We start from the raw sequence: 20,453 nt of genomic DNA on the forward strand, positions 1-20,453 counted from the left end.
CTGGAATGAAAAAAGGATATAGTTAAGTTCGTAGCAAAATGTCTCACTTGTCAATCAATTAAAGCAGAGACCAGCAAGACTTTTGGAATCCAATCAATTCCTCGATGGAAGTGGGAAGAAATCACAATGGATTTCATCATTGGTCTTCCAAGGACTACCAAAATGTATGATGCTAGTTGGGGGATCGTCGATTGACTCACAAAGTTTGCTCACTTCTTGCCTATTCGAATGACATACACTATAGACCAGCTTGTAGAAATATACGAAAAGGAGATAGTAAGACTATATGATGTACCCATTTCTATTATTTATGTCCAAGATACAAGATTTACTTTGACATTTTGGGAAAAGTTGCATAGCGCTATGGGGACAAAATTAAAATTTAGTCTAGCATTTCACCTTCAAATAGACGGCCAGTCAGAAAGAACAATTTAGATGCTCGAAGATATGTTGCGAGGATGGGCTATCGACTTATTGGTTGAATTGGCCTACAACAAAGCTCTATGTGGTAGAAAATGTAGATCGCCTATTCATTGGAATGAGATGGGCGAGAAAATGTATCTTAGACCTAACTTAATTAATGTCTCATCTGAATCCACTACTGATTTTTCCCCAACCATGGACCAAGTTGAACACTTGTTTCTGAACAAGAAGAGCCAAATGATGATACAGTCTTTGCCTTACCAGCAAAATCCAGTGATTCAGACAGTTTTGATTTTGAACCCATCTACACAGTCCAACCTTCCTCCATTTTCATTCATGACCGTTCCATACCCATACCTTCTGTCAAAATCCAAATTATCCCTTCCAAATATCATAAACCTATCACAGCCATTGGTTTTCTCGACACTGGTGCTCAGCGAAGCATGCTTGATCTTGTTATTCTTCCTACTGAGTATTGGAAAACTCAAGAGGAACACTCAGCAGATGGAAAGATCTTTACAACTAAATTAGTTACGAAACATCCAATAGGAATCTACTTATTTCCTAATTGTGTTGTTTGGATAAAACTAATTGGTTCATCTTTGCCAAACAAAGATCTTCTTGTAGGTTTTGACATACTACATCAAGCAAAAAATGTCCAGATTACTTCCTCTGGTCTTCGTTACAAATCCATGATTAAACGCTTTACCAGCACTCTAAAGATCTATTCTTTAGCCAATTCACCACCCTCATACCAGACCATTACAGACCAAATCCTCAAATTTTTCCTTGAAAACCACACCCTTTTTACCCATCCAAACCTGTTGTGGAAAAACCCAAAGTTCTTCATATCCTTACCTTTCAAATTAAATGAAGATAGCAACCCAACCAAAGCTACCCATAGAGGAATGACCCCACAAGACCTTATCTTGGCCCAACAAAAATGTGCCTAATTACTAAAACAAGGCCTCATTGAGCCCACAAATTCTCAATGGGCTTGTCAAGCTTTTTATGTTGAAAAACGGTCTGAAATTCTTCGTGGCAAAAAATGATTAGTCATTGACTATCAGCCACTCATCAATTTCCTCCAAGATCAGAAATTTCCATTACCCAACAGACACACCATTTTTGTCCACCTTAAAAATGCTTGAATCTTTTCAAAATTCGACTTGAAGTCCGGTTTTTGGCAACTTGGCATTCACCCCTCTGAACGATACAAAACTGCTTTTTGTATTCCGAATGCCCATTACCAATGGACAGTCCTTCCTTTTGGCCTCAAAATTGCCCCTTCCATTTTTCAAAAGGCCATAACCACCATCTTTCAACCAATCCTGCACCATACCCTTGTTTACATTGATGATTTGCTACTTTTTTCAGGTACTCATGATGAACATCATAAGTTACTCTAACAATTTTTCCAAATCATTCAAGAGCATGGAATCATGATCTCTGAAAAGAAAACCATGATTACGACAACCTTGTTGCCTTTCTTGGCATGAAAATCCAAGATGGTCATTATCAGCCAGGACCCCACATTGCACAAGAGTTACTCCACTTTCCCGAAAGTAACTTTACAAAAAAGCAAGTCACCATACAAGCAAGTTGTCTGCTCTTCTAAAAAAGAATCCACCATCCTAGTCAGAAATCCACACAGATGCTGTAAAGTAATTAAAGCAGATTGCCCAGAATCCGCCACCTCTAAAACTTATCACAAATGGCAAGAGAATTCTGCAAACAGATGCAAGTGATGAGTCATGGGGGGCCATCCTCCTTGAAGAATGCAATGGAAAAACATTATCACTTTATTGCTTATGTAAGTGGACAATTTCCTGATGCACAAAAATATTATCACACAGTCTACAAAGAGATCTTAGCCATGAAAAATGGTATCAAGAAATTTGAATTCCATTTGATTGGTCATAGATTCTTGATTAGACTGGATAATTCAGGTTTTCCCAATATCTTGAACATTAAGCAGAAGGTTGTTCTAGAAAAAACCTTACTTTGGCTTAAAGAATGGTTTTCAAAATATGACTACCATGTCCAGCATATAAAAGGAGATCATAACCTTATCCCAGACTTACTATCCAGACCTCCAAAACCAAAACCTTCTCAGTTCTTCTGTATTACTTCTCATATTTCTTTCCCGATCATTGCCATGGCTAGTTCACTCCCTAAAACAGCTCTCACCTAGAAGTCTTTCCCACTCAACATGACTTTTCAATCACCTCACCAGATCCAAGACTTCGCCAGAAAATTCCTCTTTAGGTTTTTTATGAATATCTATACAATGAGTAAAGAACCCATGTTCTTCCCCAGTTTTCACCTTGATCATCTTTTCCTCACAGGATTAGTAATTATACCTCACAGAGATATTACCGAAGATGAACTTTGGTATACATGGTGTCTTACTGTTCTGTATGCCACAAAAATGGTTTTCCCAGTCTTCCCCCTTCTCTCCAAACTCAATGATCCAGAGTTTTCTACCTCTCTCACCTGGACTCTTTTTGAATGGTTTTCACCATTACCATGGTGGCGCAGAAAGCTACAACAGATTTCTGACACACACCATCTTCTAGAACTCCTAGACCAAGGAAAATAGTTCACTTCTGTTTTTATCATCCACCGCCCATACTTCCAGCATCCTCATACTAAGGATTTTTTGATACAGAATCAGAGTTATGAATGGAACAATGTTCCTCACATTGCCTGTCTTGAACAAGATTTCCACATCAAAACTTCCTTGAAGAACTTCCTCATGGAACTCAACCATATTCCTCCAGACCAACCAGATATCCTCCACACATCTCTTGGACTAAAACATGAAATGTTTATAATCCCTACACCATCCTTACATTCCCAACCTCCCAACCATGGAATCATCATAAAAGAAGAAAAGCCAGATTACACTGACTTCTTATTTCAAGATTCCCAAGATCCTTATGAAGATTTTACTCCGGTACCTTCACCGTCACCATATGAACTTGGATCATCCTCTTCTCCATATCCACCATTTTCCTCTCAGCCTGACTAGCCTGAACATTATCCTCAACCAGTTCCTTCATCTCCACAAGATATTCCTTTACCAAAAGGACAATATTGCTCTTGGCCATGTGTTCCAGGATGTTCTCATCCAGAGAAAATCTTCAAGAAAGACAAAGACCTTGATTGTGACCCTGATGAGACTGAATCATCATATGAAGATGGCTCCATCTCTCTTTAAGATATTTGTCATCTTGTAATAATGGGTGTCTTTAGCTTTTGCTTTTAGCTTTTGCCTTTAACTTTTTAAAAGTTGTTTGTCATTTTGTAATAAGTGTATGCTTTAGTTGTTTGTCCTTTTGTAAAATATGGTGCCTGTATGCCAGCTAGAAAGAGCTTGATCCAGCTTGTTTGTCTTTTCTCCTCCTTATCCTTATATAAGGAGAGTTATTTTGAATAAAAATCAGAGGAGTTTTGAGATAACTTTTCAAGTTTCAATTTTCCACCCCATGGATAACTAAAACTTTCATTTCTATTATTTAATCCTAAGATTCTTTAGGTTTAGAACTCTTACCCTTGTTCAAATGTCTATCTTCTGCAAGTATGCTCTGCACTTGCCTTGAAAAAGGATACTGTGCACCAGAAAGCTAGTCAGGCTCTTATTCTTTCTTTGTTCTGAGATAATAGATGGAACCTTGCCTTTAGACTAAGTGACCAAGGAGAGTCTGTGTCTTTTTGGGTTGTCTATGCTCTTAGTTCATCGTAAGAACGGAATGTCTGGTATCTTGTAACCACGTCATTCTCATTTTGTAGGTATATCGGCTGGAAACCTGAGCATGCGAACTACTGGTCCAAAGGATAACTCTGTTATCATTGCTCTGGTATAACAACGCCACGTACTTAGAAGCTCCAGTTGGTATTAGAGCCATACACTCCATTCCCAGATTTTTTATATAGGTTATAAGAGTTCAATACCTTAGGAATCAAAGACTTAAAGAATAGAAAGTCTTCATCTCATGGCTTCACCCTCATCCTCAGCTACTCCTACTTCTCCATCTTCTCTAGTAACTCTTTCTTCTACTCTTTCTTTACCTAAATCTTGTACTAAGCAAACCGCCAGTAAAATAGAGAATCTTGTTGAGTATTCCTATGTTTCTGAATCTGTTCAAATCAATGAATCTTCTTTACCTCTCATCAGTCCATATCACCTATATAAACAACCTTCTTTTACCAGAAGTATTAAGACCCTGATTTCCACCAAACGACCTCATCCTAAAGAATACATCCAGTCGTCCCGACTCGATCAGTGTGCTTTGCAAGCTACTATAGCTAAACAATATGTCACTCTTGAGATCCCCTCAGGGTTGATCTCTACATGGAAACATGAAGGCTATACACATCTTCACCTTGGAGGTGTTTGCCTTATCCTCACTCTTCATGGAAGAAAAGGCTTACCTGTCATAGCCACGAATGCTTTACTTGACACCAGGTTTAAGCAATATCAACATGCCATCATTGGCACAGTTCTTACCACCCTCCATGCCGGAAGTGCTTTACTTACCTTTTATCCCAATTTTAATCTTTCACTTCTTGATTCCAATCTTGCCACCACTTTAAAGGTTCAGATCCAACTCCAAGGAGCTGAACAAATAACCTCAGCTAAAATAGCTACCCTGCACCATCAGCTTGTTTATAGGCTGCAAAATCATGCTTTGGATTTGCCTACTCCACAGACTGCAAATTCAGAAGCTCCAAGGCAAATTCCTCGACACAAATTGATCAAACTCATGCCTTTAGAATAGTTATCCAATTATGAACAATTTCATCAAAATTCTGAACCCATACAAACTTCTGAAAGTCATTTTCAAAAAAATTCAGATGGAACTGTTCGTCTTACTTTTAAACCACCACCCAGTTCGTCCTTAGAACCACCCAGATTATCTTTTACCTATTTTTCAATGATCACTTCTATCCACACAGAACAAGAAAACCTACCCATTCAAGCCTTTAATGATCAAGGTTTTCCCATATACCCAGCAAAACTCCATGGACATTTCTTGTGGGATGTCCCAGCCTCAGGCAACTGTGATGCAGGCTGTCCTTGTTGGTAAGATATTGAAGAAGATGATGACGAACCAAGTGCAAGTCCAAAAAGATTATTTTTCTAGCTTGCCAATACCATGCTGCTCATCCTAAAGATCCACTTGAGCCTGATTCTCAAGCACCTTTACCCATCTACAACAAAGGTCTTGCTTGGATTCGAAAACATGAACCCGTTTTGCTCAATTGCAGAACACAATCAACCCATGAAACTACTCCTATTAGTCCCGTTCCTAAAATACAGTCTTGTATGATGTTTTCCCCATCAACATCTACAGAATACCAAGCCCGGTTTCCACCTTTCGAAAAACAAATTGACCAACAAAAGAGTTTTGTCTCCAAACCATTTGTCCCATTTGCAGTAACTCTTGCTGGCCATTTAGAAGAACCTCGATCTTTTGGGGTAGTCTTAAACTGGCAAACTCAAAATGTTGTTGCACAGAACCAAGCACTCACTACCTTGCATCATAAGGTAGACAACATTACTCACAAATCCAACCAGGTTGAGAAAAAGGTTGATACTATCTCAGATAAGTTAAATCAGATTTATCAAAATCTTCATAACAGAGTTACTCAACTTGACTCTGAACTTTGGGCTATGCTTGCTCAATGAGTTTATAGTCCTGATTTTGATAAAAAAAGAAGCTGAGATAAGAGCTTTGAAAGCTTAAATTGCCAGAATTGATTCAAAAAATGTCCAGCCTACCCTTTTCACAAGTTCTGCTCCATTACCAGTCATTAATCCTACTTATCATCCTTTCTTACCATCAACTTCTTCCAGAACTTATGAACCTTCAAAACTTTTTGGCATGACCCATACCATGTTTCCTCCTACTCCCCAACCTCAATCAAAACCAAAGAAAACACCAAAATCAGTCCCAGTTCCAAAACCCATTCCTAAGCAAAATCCTCAGACATCCAGATTTGAACCATCACCCTCTCCATCACCAACTTCTTTACCTGAATCTACTCAACCACCGCCAATTTAAACTTCTATTTCCCTAGAAAAACAACGCCACGTACTTAGAAGCTCTAGTTGGTCATCAGTAGGGTCTTTTTGTTCTGAGAAGTAAGATTCTACTTCCTCCTTTTTAGCAGAATACTCAGTAATAGTTTGTAAATGCTTACTAATCTGATTGCCTTTTCTTTTTTTGTTTGGACAATCCTTTGTATAGTGGCCTTTTTTCCAGTAAATAAAGCATCTGCTAGATTTTTTCCTGTCCTATTCTTTGGAAGAGAAAGATCTTTTCTTGAAGAATCTATATGGTTTCTTCCATTTCCTAGATGTTGATTTAGAAAAGGAAGTTGGATGCCTGATCTTCTTGAAATGCCTTTTCCGTGGATGACTACAGTCACAGTCTTTTTTATCTTTGCATTCAAGAAATGCCTTTGTCTTTGACCAGTTCTTTGAGGAACTGTTTTTGCTCACAAAGCTTTTCCAAACATCCCTTAGCCATCTGAAAGATTTTTCCCAGAGAGATGTTGTCAAGGTTGAGGTTGTGCACCATAAGTTGTCGCTGAATTTCTGGTTGCAATTCCGTAGGTAAGGAAGCCAGAAACACTTGCTTTAAGGTGTGATCATTGAATCCATTAAGCTTGTAGAACATGATTGACATTCTTTTGTAATGGAAATCAAGATCTTTGGTATTCAAAGAGCAACACCTTATGTTGAGATAGTCTCATCTTGCAGCTTCAAAAACTGCAGATGGTTCTCCAATAAATTGTTCATGCAGGATAGCAAGAGCATTATAGACGTTTGGCAATTGCACAAACTGTAATTGTCTGTAGGGGCCAAGACTGTCAAACTAGTCTCTTAGAGATCCCGTGAAACGGGTGATAAACTCTTTGAGAACTGATTCAATTGTTGCACCAGATCTTATCATCTGGAGATCTACCCAGGCTAACATTTCAGATAAATTCTCTCTCCATTTAACGTTGGAAATGTCATCAAACATAAACCATGAACCGTTTGATGGTTTGTGGCTATTTTAAGCTTGGGGCTAAGGTGGTTGATTAGTTGAGGATTTAGCCGGCTCATCAATGTCTAAAGGTATTTTAAAGTATGATTCTGGTTGGGATGTTTGTGCTTGTTTTGTTTCTTCAGTTTGTGCCATCACAAGTTTAGTAATATTTGCATAAGCACCTTCTGAATCAGTGGTTGAAGGTGAAGATTATGTATTAGATTCTGTTATAGAAGTATCAGTTTCTGTGGAATCAATGGAAACTTCAATGTGATGGGAAGCATATTAATGCATGGGTTCTTTATCCTTGGATTGAGATGGTTGTGGGGTAAAAACAAGAGTATGTTCTGGAGAATCTTGTTGTTGTGTGGTAGTGGAGACTGTTCGATGAATTTTGATAGGTCTTGATTAGGGCTTAGGTTTTGGCTTTGGCTGAGGTGGTTGTGGCATATTTTTAAAAAGAGTATGTGTCATTCCAAATAGTTTGGAAGGATCATACGGTTTCATTGGTGAAAGCATGGGACTGAATGGATGGTAAGTTGGACTGATTGTAGGTATGGGAGGTGATTTGGTGAAGAGTGTAGGCCTATGTTTTTCGGATTCAATCTGATCAAGCTGTGCCTTTAGCCGTCTGATTTCTCTATCCTTTTGGTCAAACTCAGGGCCATAGTATCTTTGACTAAGCATGATTCTTAAGTCTGCATCCAGTTGGGAGATTCTGGATTGTAAATCTTAATAGATCTGCTGCATTTGCAAGGTTATTGAGTCAACCTTTGTTTCGATCTGGTCAGTTCGTAAACTGATTTTGTTAGCCCTTTTGTGGATGTCTACCAATGTGTCAATTTGTGCTCTGGCATTCTGTGTTTGCCAGTTGAGGACTGATTCAAATGGTTTAGATTTTTCTAGGTGACCAGCAGAGGTTATGCCTGAAGGAATGAAGAGCTCTGTCACGACCTTTTTTTGTGAATCAGATTGGGCTTCTAAGGATGGGAAATTAAAAGAATAGTCTTTTGATGATAAAGAAAACATCATACAGGCAACGGGTTGAGGAGTAGAAGTTTGGCTTAGATTTGGTGAAAAGGTTTTAGGTTTGCAATGTTTTGCAATCCATTTGAGTTCTTTTTTGTATATGGGTAACGGAGATGGTGGAGGTGGAGGGTCATATGGCGGTTTTGCTTCTGTGTGGTTACAAGGAGAATGAGTTTTCTTTTTTGGTTTTCTTTTCCTTTTGGAATCTTGATCGTCCTCTTCCCAAATAGCATCAACACGCTGTTATAGGAACCATCCTAACAACACTCCATGCTGGTAGTGTCTTGTTAACCTCTTACCCAAACTTCAACCTCTCTCTTGAGGATCCAAACTTGCCTACAACCATTAAAGTCTAGATCTAGCTCCAAGGAGCAGAACGAACACCCACATCCAAGATTGCAACCCTTCATCACCAAATAGTGTATCGATTATAGAATCATGCACTAGACCTACCTACACCCGATACCACATTAGATGCTTTGATGATCCTTGCTGACACCGATACAATTCCAACCATCATCCAAATTCCCAAAACAAATCCAGAAACAAGAATTGTTCACACTCATGCCACTTGAATGGCTGATCATTTCCATCAAAACTCTGAACCAGTTCAAACAACAGAAGCCACATTTGAAAGAAGACAAAATGGCCAAGTCAAACTGTCTTTTCAAACTCCCAATCAAGTTTCAGAAACTCCAAGGCTTTCCTACACTGTAATGATTACTGCAGTTCAAACTGGTCAGGAAAAGAACCTTCTAATCCACGGTTTTTCTTCTTAAGGGTATCCTGTGTACCCTGACAAACTCAATGGTCACTTTCTATGGGATGTTCCTGAAGCCCATATGTGAAATCCGGATTGTTCTTGCTTGGATGATACGGATATTGATGATGAACTAGAAACCATGCGGAGAAGAAAAAAGAAAGAGAAAAAACCTTCTCTTCCTAAGACATCTTGTAAACCTTATCCTCAATAACCTCCGCCAGATCCCAAACCTCCTATCCATCCCATACGGTCATGCCTAATGTTTTCAAGTCAAAGTCAATCATATGAAGAATCTTTTCCTCCACTTGAAAAACAAACAGACACACAGACTAGAGTCATCTCAAAACCTTATGTTCAATCCCCAGTTACTGCTTCTGGCCAACTTGAAGAGCCAAAACAGTATGAAGTTGTTCTCAACTAGCAAACCAATAACGCTAGTGCTCAGAATCAAACCGTCCACCAACTTGGAAAGAAAATTGACCAAGTAGCCAGTCAGGTCTCCTAGACTGAAACTAATGTGGATTCAATTAGCAGCCATCTTGATCAGATGTACATACATCTTCAGGACATAATCTCTGAACTAGACACAGATCTCAGACGAATGATAAACAATCACATCTGGGGTCCAAAATTCAACAAAAAAGAAGTAAAGATAAGAAGACTCAAAGCTGAGCTAGCCAGAATTGATGCTAAAAAAGACGTGGCATTGTTGCACTAGATCTATGATAGATCAAAGTATGTCCTTAGGGCCAGTAGCCCGCAAGTTCTGGTTTCCAGTCGATATACACTTATCCATCAAGTACCAAATCTGAAAATCATATTGAAAATAGTTTTTCACGATACCACCCGAAAACACAGCACTCACAGCCTTAAAGAGGGTGAACGTTGTGAGAAAACAATTTTGTTTTACAAAAATCAATTTTTGAGGATAAAAACAGGACCTTTCTGATGCACAGGATCCTTAGGCTTAAGGCAAGTGCAGAGCATACTCAGTATTGAAATTAGAGGTGAATGTATCCTTATTATTCCAAACAATTTTCTTAACTCCTAGAAGATAGAAAGAGTTTAGAGAAACGTGATATAAGAAAACTGGATTTTATTTCTGACTAACTCCTGCCTTACAAAAGGGAAGAGAGATCCTTATATAGAGATCTCGAGGAGGAAAGAGATAAAGTGGGACCCTTATCTTTTACAAAAGGAGAAACATAATTATGAAAGTAATAAAGCAGAAAAGCACACCACGCCAAACTAGAAAAGCAAAAGCAAACTTGAGACAAGACAGGACCCTTGTCTAATTATTAAAGCAAACTTTAATAAAGCAAAAGCTAAAGATTCCCATGTGTGTCGGCAATCATGGAATGGATGGGTAGTATGATGGAGACATGTCACCAGTTTCTTTCTCATATTGGCGCTTGGCACGACGAATCTGTCTCTAATCAAGGGATGCTTCAGCTTGCAGATATTTATCTTCATCTGCGTCGGTCATTTTTTATGTGGAAGGACCAGGGGAGTCTGGATTGGTGACAGTGTATGGGGTATTTTCAGTGGGAAGGAGAGACTGAAAATCTTCCCATGGATCTTGAGCATCTTGGAATAAGACATTGGTGTAATTAGGACGTTGTTCCATGACAAGAATTCCATGTGAACTTGAACTAGAACCTGGAGTACAAGCCTGTGTCTTTGGAACTATTTCCAAGCTATGTGATGGTCCAACAGAGGTGTGGTGGATGTTTGTGGCAGGTGGCTAAACATTGTTGAGTTCCATGAGATAAGCTTGAAGAACAGATGTGACTGATGTATCATGGATGAGAGGATAAGGATGGGGATAAGTTTTCTATTCATAAGACATGTCTTGAGTCTAGAAGTCTCTGGTTTCAGGATGTTGGAAATGTGGCCGGTGAACAATGAAAACTGTGGTGAACATGTTTGCTTCATGTTCTGGCATTCTATTTAATCCGTGAAAAGTACACAGATTCTAGAGCTGTTTACGCCACCATGTGAGGGGTAAATACCATTCTAAGAGAGTCCATAGAAGCTCAGAGGAAAACTCAGGAGTGGTGATGTGGCAGAGGACTGGTTTAACAGAGAAGACCAGTTTTGTAGCATACAAGGTTGTGAGACACCACATATACCATAACTCGTCTTCTAAGATGGATAGGTGAGACATGGTGAGACCTGTGAGAAACAAGTTTTCCATACAGAGTGTAGGAAAATGATCAGGAGTCTTACTGTGGACATTGAAGAAATACCAATAAAAGAATTTCTTAGCAAAGTCTTAGATTTGGTAGGTTGAAGAAAAAGGAATGTTAGTGGGAAAAGATCGTTGGTTGAATGCTTTGAAAAGAAGTTGTCGGTTCATGGCTATGACTAGGATGATGTAGGTTGAAGAGAGGAGTGAGGGTTTATTTATAGTTGGGCGTGTAAAGAAGTCTGGGATGAGGTTCTGTTTACTTTTGATGTGCTGGACAGTAAAGTCATATTTGGAGAACCAAGTTTTGAGGTTGAGTAGTTGTTTGTCAGGAAGTAACTTGTTCTTCAAATCAAAGATTCTAGGAAAAGAGGAATTGTCCATGTTGATAAGGAATTTATGGCTGATTAGATGAAATTACAAATTTTTTGATTCCATACTTTACCGCCAAAATCTCTTTGTAGATCACATGGTAGTTCTTTTCAGAGTCTTTGAATTGTCTACTTGCATAGGCACAGAAATAGTCCAAGCCATCTGTCCTTTCGAGGAGAATGGCATTCCAGTAATCATCACTGGCATCTGTCTGCAGAATGCGTTGTCCAGTTGTGGGAATTCTGAGTGGAGGAGGTGATTGAGCTATCACCTTCAGCTGCTTGACAGCTTCGGTTTGTGCTGGTCCCCAGGGGGACACTATTTTTTAAGCATGCGGGACAGCTGGCTGGTGTGGATTGCAACTTTAGGAATGAAATCTCGAACATAATTAACAATCCTGAGGAATTGTTGTATTTGCTTCTTGGTGAGATTTGTGTCAGGGAACTTTAATAATTCAATTGCAATGTGTGGACCAGGTTGGTAATGGCCATTTGTGATCACCATGCCAAGAAACTCAATTGATTCCTTTGCTATGCTGCTTTTCTTTTCAGAAAGCATGATTCTGTGTTCCTGCACAATATGAAAGAAATCCAAAAGGAGTTTATGGTGGCTATCATGATCGGATGAGAATAATAAAATATCATAGATGTAGACCTAAGCATGATGGAGGATAGGACTGAAAATTTTTGTCATGGCCTTTTGAAATAATGAAGGAGCTACTTTAAGACCAAAGGGCATAACGGCCCACTGATAGTAAGCATCAGGAATGCAGAAGGCAGTTTTGGGACGGTCAACTGGTGAAATACCAAGTTACCAGAAACCAGCTTTTAAATCGAACTTAGAGAAGATACGTGCCCTTTGAAGATGGACAAACAGGGTCTGGATTTTTGGAAGAGGGAACTTATCATCTTTAAGGAAAGAATTGAGTGTCTGGTAATCAATGACTAACCGCTTTTTACCACGAACTAAATCAGATCTTTTTTCAACATAAAAGGCTTGACAAGCCCAATCTGAATCAGTTGGTTTAATTAGGCCTTGCTGACGCAATTGAGAACATTCTTGCTTTGCAAGTAAGAGGTCTGAAGGAGACATACCCGGATAAGAGGCTTTTGTAGGATTTTATGTCTTCGTTGAGTTTGAAAGGAAGGTGAATGAAGAACTGTTCATTTTTCCAGAGAGGTGAAGGATGATGAAATTGAGAATGATTTTTTGGACAAAACTCAAGAAATTTTTGTGAAATATGACTGTATGAAGTTGGGACATCAGAAAGTGTATACAGATGGATCATATCTGTATAAAGGCAAAAACATCTGTTTGTATCGAATTCCAGAACTAGTAATGAATAGATTTTTGACCAAATGGAGGATGTCAAAACCTATGAGTAAGTCTTTATCTGGAAGAGTAGAAGCTACAATCTTTTTCCAAATAATGCAATTTGGAAAGAATTGAATACCAATGGGTTTTTTAGTAATCAGAGTTGTTTCAAATGTTTCGCCATTGACGACTCTAAATAATTTGGAATGGTTTTCCCAACAGTCTAAGGGAAGGACAGAAGGATCAATCATACTGGTATCTGCATCAGTGTCAATAAACCCGATGACAGGGACAGATTTATGAAACTTTGAAGGAAGGATTGACATTTTGAGAGAAGGTCTGGGAATGGTTGAAACTTAGTTGACATTTTGAACAGTAGAAATAACTGAAATATCATCAGAATCGGAAGATTCTGAGAGGATGAAAGCAGTCTGATCATCTTGTTCTGACTGTTCTGAGAAGTTGGATTCAACATCTTCGTTTTCAGATAACAATGAAGAATGTTGGAGATGTTGTATGAGACGAATAGCTTTGGCAGATTTATGAGGACAGTTTCGAGCAAAGTAACCGCATTTCTTGCAGATGAAACAACGGTTATGCTTTTTTTTTCTATACTGAGAAACATCTTTTTTCTTGAAATACCATAAAGGCGTTTTGGAGGATGATTTTTTGTGGAAGTGTTTCTGAAAGTATTTTTTCTTGGTTGGACAAAAACATTTCTTCTCATCTTTGCACTCGATTTGGAGATAGGGTTTTTTGCAAGCTTTAGGAAAGGGTTTCTTATCTGCCATGAGATCTTTGAAGAACTCTTTATGTTCACAGATCTTGTCTAGGCATAACATCGATGTTTGAAAAATATTCCCAAGAGAGATGTTAGCTATGCTGAGATTAGTGGCAGTGAGTTGTTTTTGGAGATCAGGTTAAAGTTATGAAGGAAGTGAGGCTATGAAGACATGCTTGAGGGACGGTTCATTGAAACCGTTCAGCTTGTAAAATAGAATACTCATTCTTTTGTAATGAGTTTCTAAAAGATGTCTTTTGAGAGAACAACATTTCATCTGATGATATTCCTTTCGATCCATTAAAGTAGCAACGCTATTTTGGCGTTCTTGGGAAGATTCCTTTCGATACACTATTTTGCAAGCTTCAGAAAAGGGTTTCTTATCTGCCATGAGATCTTTGAAGAACTCTTTCTGTTCACAGATCTTGTCTAGGCATAACATCGTTGTTTGAAAAATCTTACCAAGAGAGATGTCAGCTATGCGGAGATTAGTGGTAGTGAGTTGTCTTTGGAGATCAGGTTGAAGTTCTGAAGGAAGTGAGGCTATGAAGACATGCTTGAGGGACGGTTCATTGAACTCATGACCCTAAAAATTTAAAATTGACACGGATACGTTATATGTAGAGGCTCTATCAGTCACATTTGTTTTTCATTTTTGTCAGTGTCGAAGTAATTATACGGTATTAATCATCGGTCCCCATGTATTATTAATTGCATCCCATCAGTTGGCATACACTATATATTAAGAATAATCAGACTGTTTGTTTCTATCGTTTGTCGCCTCCGAAATGATGCAAGAAAATGTTAAAGAAAGGGGGAAAAAAGGCTTATGCAATGAGATTTTATATTACTATATATCATGTTACATATTTTGATTCGGTTTTCCTGCACTGCCTTTCTTTCATAACTTTACAGAAGCTAGCAATTACAGATTCTTTTATTAGAACTGCCCTCCATTTATATGAATAAGATTAAATATGCCTGAATCTGAATCTGAATGGACATAACATGCTGTCCATCACATCACAAGGACAAGGCGTTTACCCTTGTGCAGTGTTCACCAGTGGTGCGTTAACATTACAATATTGAAAGGCTGTCGATGAAAAATAACAACCCTTTTGCATGCGTTTTGTAATTTAAAAAAAAATTGCGGACTTGAACTATGAAAACCCATTTTCACTGCTACATACGACCCTGTAAATGTATGCTGCAGATATTCGCAGCAGAGAAACCGTATAGTAATATATTCATGGTAAGGCTTCCGCTATTCATCTTGACCGAGCAAGTTCTTTGATGTGAACATGGATCTAGGTTATGGTCAACTTATGTGTCCAACCCTCACTTGAAAGAATTAAATTTATGTTTCTTTGTTATTAGTGATGTCAAGCGTGTTTTCTTTCTGGACAGAATCAAAAGATGATTAAGCTAGTGCTTTGGAGATGGTTCACAGAATTCCACACAAAGACAAAGACCCTAAAATTATTAGAAAGAGACCTGATGAGCAAAATAATGATACACGCGAAGAAAAAGAAGAATAATACACATGAAGTGCAAATAATGATAATACTTATGAAGTCAATGCAATGAAAACAACATGTCTTCATAGCCTCACTTCCTTCAGAACTTCAACTTGATCTCCAAAGACAAACTCACTGCCACTAATCTCAGCATAGCTGACATCTCTCTTGGGAAGATTTTTCAAACAACAATGTTATGCCTAGACAAGATCTATGAACAGAAAGAGTTCTTCAAAGATCTCATGGCAGATAAGAAACCCTTTTCTAAAGCTTGCAAAAAACCCTATCTCCAAATCGAGTGCAAAGATGAGAAGAAATGTTTTTGTCCAACCAAGAAGAAAAAACATTTCAGAAACACTTCCACAAAAAATCATCCTCCAAAAAGCCTTTCCTGTATTTCAAGAAAAAAGATGTTTCTCAGTATAGAAAAAAGAAGCATTACTGTTGTTTCATCTGCGAGAAACGCGGTCACTTTGCTCGAAACTGTCCTCATAAATTTGCCAAAACTGTTCGTCTCATACAACATCTCTAACATTCTTTATTGTTATCTGAAAATGAAGATGTTGAATCCAACTTCTCAAAACAGTCAGAACAAGATGATCAGATTGCTTTCATTCTCGCAGAATCTTCCGATTTTGATGATATTTCAGTTATTTCTATAGTTCAAAATGTCAACCAAGTTTCAACCATTCCCAGACCTTCTCTCAAAATGTCAATCCTTTCTTCAAAGTTTCATAAACATGTCCCTGTCATTGGGTTTATTGACACTGGTGCAGATACCAGTATGATTGATCCTTCTGTCCTTCCCTCAGACTGTTGGGAAAACCATTCCAAATTATTCAGAGCCGCCAATGGCAAAACATTTGAAACAACTCTGATTACCAAAAAACTCATTGGTATTCAGTTCTTTCCAATTTGCATTATTTGGAAAAAGATTGTAGCTTCTACTCTTCCAGATAAAGACTTACTCATAAGTTTTGACATCCTCCATTTGGTCAAAAATCTATTCATTACTAGTTCTGGAATTCGCTACAAACAGATGTTTTTGCCTTATACAGATATGCTCCGTCTGTATAGACTTTTTGATGTCCTAACTCCATACAGTCATATGTCACAAAAATTTCTTGAGTTTTGTCCAGAAAATCATTCTCAATTTCATCATCCTTCACATCTCTGGAAAAATGAACAGTTCTTCATTCACCTTCCTTTCAAACTCAACGAAGACAAACCCTACAAAAGCCTCTCATCCGGGTATGTCTCCTTCAGACCTCTTACTTGCAAAGCAAGAATGTTTTCAATTGCTTCAGCAAGGTCTGATTGAACCAACTGATTCAGATTGGGCTTGTCAAGCCTTTTATGTTGAAAAAAGATCTGAATTAGTTCTTGGTAAAAAGCGGTTAGTCATTGATTACCAGCCACTCAATTCTTTTTTTAAAGATGATAAGTTCCCCTTCTAAAAATCCAGACCCTGTTTGTCCATCTTCAAGGGGCACGTATCTTCTCTAAGTCCGATTTAAAAGCTGGTTTCTGGCAACTTTGTATTTCACCAGTTGACCGTCCCAAAACTGCCTTATGTATTCCTGATGCTCACTATCAGTGGACTGTTATGCCCTTTGGTCTTAAAGTAGCTCCTTCATTATTTCAAAAGGCCATGACAAAAATTTTTCAGTCCTATCCTCCATCATGCTTTGGTCTACATCAATGATATTTTATTATTCTCATCTGATCATGATAGCCACCATAAAATCCTTTTGGATTTCTTTCATATTGTGCAGGAACACAGAATCATGCTTTCTGAAAAGAAAAGCAGCATAGCAAAGGAATCAATTGACTTTCTTGGCATGGTGATCACAAACGGCCATTACCAACCTGGTCCACACATTGCAATTGAATTATTAAAGTTCTCTGACACAACTCTCACCAAGAAGCAAATACAACAGTTCCTCGGGATTGTTAATTATGTTCGAGATTTCATTCCTATAGTTGCAATCCACACTAGCCAGTTGTCCCGCAAGCTTAAAAAATAGTGTCCCCCTGGGGACCAGCACAAACTGAAGTTGTCAAGCAGCTAAAGGTGATAGCTCAATCACCTCTTTCACTCAGAATTCCTACAACTAGACAACGCATTCTGCAAACAGATGTTAGTGATGATTACTGGAGTGCCATTCTCCTCGAAAGGATAGATGGCTTGGACCATTTATGTGCCTATGCAAGCGGACAATTCAAAGACTCTGAAAAGAACTACCATGTGATCTACAAAGAGATTTTGGCGGTAAAGTATGGAATCAAAAAATTTGAATTTCATCTAATCAGCCATAAATTCCTTATGAACATGGACAATTCCTCTTTTCCTAGAATCTTTGATTTCAAGAACAAGTTGTTTCCTGACAAATAACTACTCAACCTCAAAACTTGGTTCTCTAAATATGACTTTACTGTCCACATATCAAAGGTAAACAAAACCTCATCCCAGACTTTCGTACACGCCCGGCTATAAATAAACCCTCACTCCTCTCTTCAACCCACATCATCCCAGTCATAGCCATAAACCGACAACTGCGAGTAAAGGAATGGGGACGTTTATAGAGGTGATAAGGACTAAGAAGAGGAAAAGAAGATTCATTGATTTGATCAGATTCAGGAATATAGGAATATTCAACTAAATTTTCTATTTTATTAGCTCTCTGTTTGGAGCAAGATTTAGGTAAGGAGAGGGTGAAAGAAAGGGAGACCAGAGTAATGATAGAGGAAGTAGAAGCGGTGTTGGAGGAAGTTGATGCCATGAGTGTGAAGTTGAATACGCAATGGCGGCTCTGATACCAGAGACCCATCCAAATTATTTGGCATGACACATACTTTGTTTAAAAATAATCCTCTCATCTCCGTGATTCATGCAAAATGGCATCTTTTATTTTTTAAGTTTGTAATAATTAAAGCATGAGTCATGCTTTAATTTTTCCTTTTCCTTTAGCTTTTGCTTTTGCTTTTGCTTTTCAAGTTTGTAATAATTAAAGCATGAGTCATGCTTTAATTTGTCTTTATCTCTTTTCCTTTTTCAAAAGCTTGTTGCTTGTAATTATGTGTTTCCTTTTCAAAAAGTGATAGGGGTCCTGTCCTATCCTTTTTTTTGGTTTGCCTCCTATATAAGCTCAGCTTCTCTTTGTTAGAAGCAGGAGCTAGTAACTTAATAAAATCTCTAAGCCTTCTAAAATCATGAGTTTGTAATTTCTCTTTTTCTCTCTGTCAATGAAGCTCTAACGTTTTTAAACCTCAAATGAAAACTTACATCTGTTCATTTTTTAAACTAAAATAAAGGAAGTATGCTCTGCACTTGCCTTTTGCAAGGATCCTGTGTATCAGAAAACTTTTATTCATTTCTTATCTAGTTTGGTACCCTGTTTTAGACTAAAAGAAAGTCTGTTTTGGGTTATATAACCCAAGATAAAAATGTTCCAAAGTTTTTTTATCTCAGAGGTATATCGGCTGGAAACCCGAACTTGCGGACTACTGGTCCAAAGTACAGTTTTAACTGTTGTAGTTCTGGTATAATAACGCCATGTATTCTCGCTGATCTCTCTGGTATCAGAGCCACCATTGCGTATTCATTTTATCAAAATGGTATGATAATAGTTTGATTCTTGTTTTTTTTTGTTTGAGTTTTCAACGACAGAGAGAACTTCACACTCATGGCATCAACTTCCTCCAACACCACTTCTACTTCCTCTATCATTACTCCGGTCTCCCTTTCTTCCACCCTCTCCTTTCCTAAATCTTGCTCCAAACAAACAGCTAATAAAATAGAAAATTTAGTTGAATATTCCTATATCCCTGAATCTGCTCAAATCAATTAATCTTCTTTTCCTCTTCTTAGTCCTTATCACCTATATAAACGTCCCCATTCCTTTCCTCATAGTATCCGAACCCTTATTTCCACTAGAAGACCACAACCAAAAGAATATATCCTGTCCTCCAGATTGGATCAGTGTTCCCTTCAGGCTACCACAACTGAACAATATGTCACTTTGGAAATTCCCCCAGAATTGATTTCCAATTGGCAAAGAGAAGGTTATACTCATCTCCATATTGGAGGAGTCAGACTAATCCTAACCTTACATGGAAGGAAAGGATTACCAGTCACAGCCAGAATTGCTATGCTGGATACTCGGTTCACACATTACCAAGATGCTGTTATTGGTACTGTCTTAACTACTCTTCACGTTGGAAGTCTTTTACTCACTTTCTATCCCAATTTCAACCTTTCTCTTCAAGACACTAATCTCTCCACTGCCTTGAAAGTCCAAGTGCAAATTCAAGGTGCAGAACAAATTTCTTCTGCCAAAATTGCCACTCTTCACCATCAACTGGTCTATAGGCTCCAGAATCATGCCTTAGATCTTCCTACACCCGAGCACCACTCTAACGCCCTCATGGTGTTAGCAGATTCAGATCAAATACCAACCATCATCCAAATTCCAAGACAGATTCCTTGACATAAACTCATAAAACTCATGCCCTTGGAATGGATTTCAAATTATGAGAAGTTCCACACCAATACTTCTCATATCCAGACCACAGAAAGTATGTTTGAAAGAAGAGCTGATGGCACTGTCCGAATGACTTTTCGACCTCCATCAACTGCACCAAAGGAACCTCCACGACTTTCATTCACTTCTTCAGCCATGGTTACAGCTGTTCAAACGGCTCAAGAAAAGCTGCCAATTACAGGATTCACTCCAGAAGGATATCTTGTCTACCCTGCCAAACTTAATGGCCACTTTCTTTGGGATGCCCTAAGATTCGGCAATTGTGACCCAGATTGTCCCTGTTGGGATGATTGGGATGAGGATGAGGCTGAATCTAGGCGGAGAAGAAAATCAAAAAAGAAAACACCTAAAACTCCGTGCCCACACAACCAGCCTAAACCACCTCATGATCCTCCACCACCACCAGCTCCATTACCCATCTACCGAAAAGAACTTAGATGGATTGCAAAGCACTGCAAAACTGATGTTCTTCCACATAT

The sequence above is a fragment of the Citrus sinensis genome, chromosome 7 (assembly GCF_022201045.2).
Source record: "Citrus sinensis cultivar Valencia sweet orange chromosome 7, DVS_A1.0, whole genome shotgun sequence".
NCBI classification, from domain to species: Eukaryota; Viridiplantae; Streptophyta; class Magnoliopsida; order Sapindales; family Rutaceae; genus Citrus; species Citrus sinensis.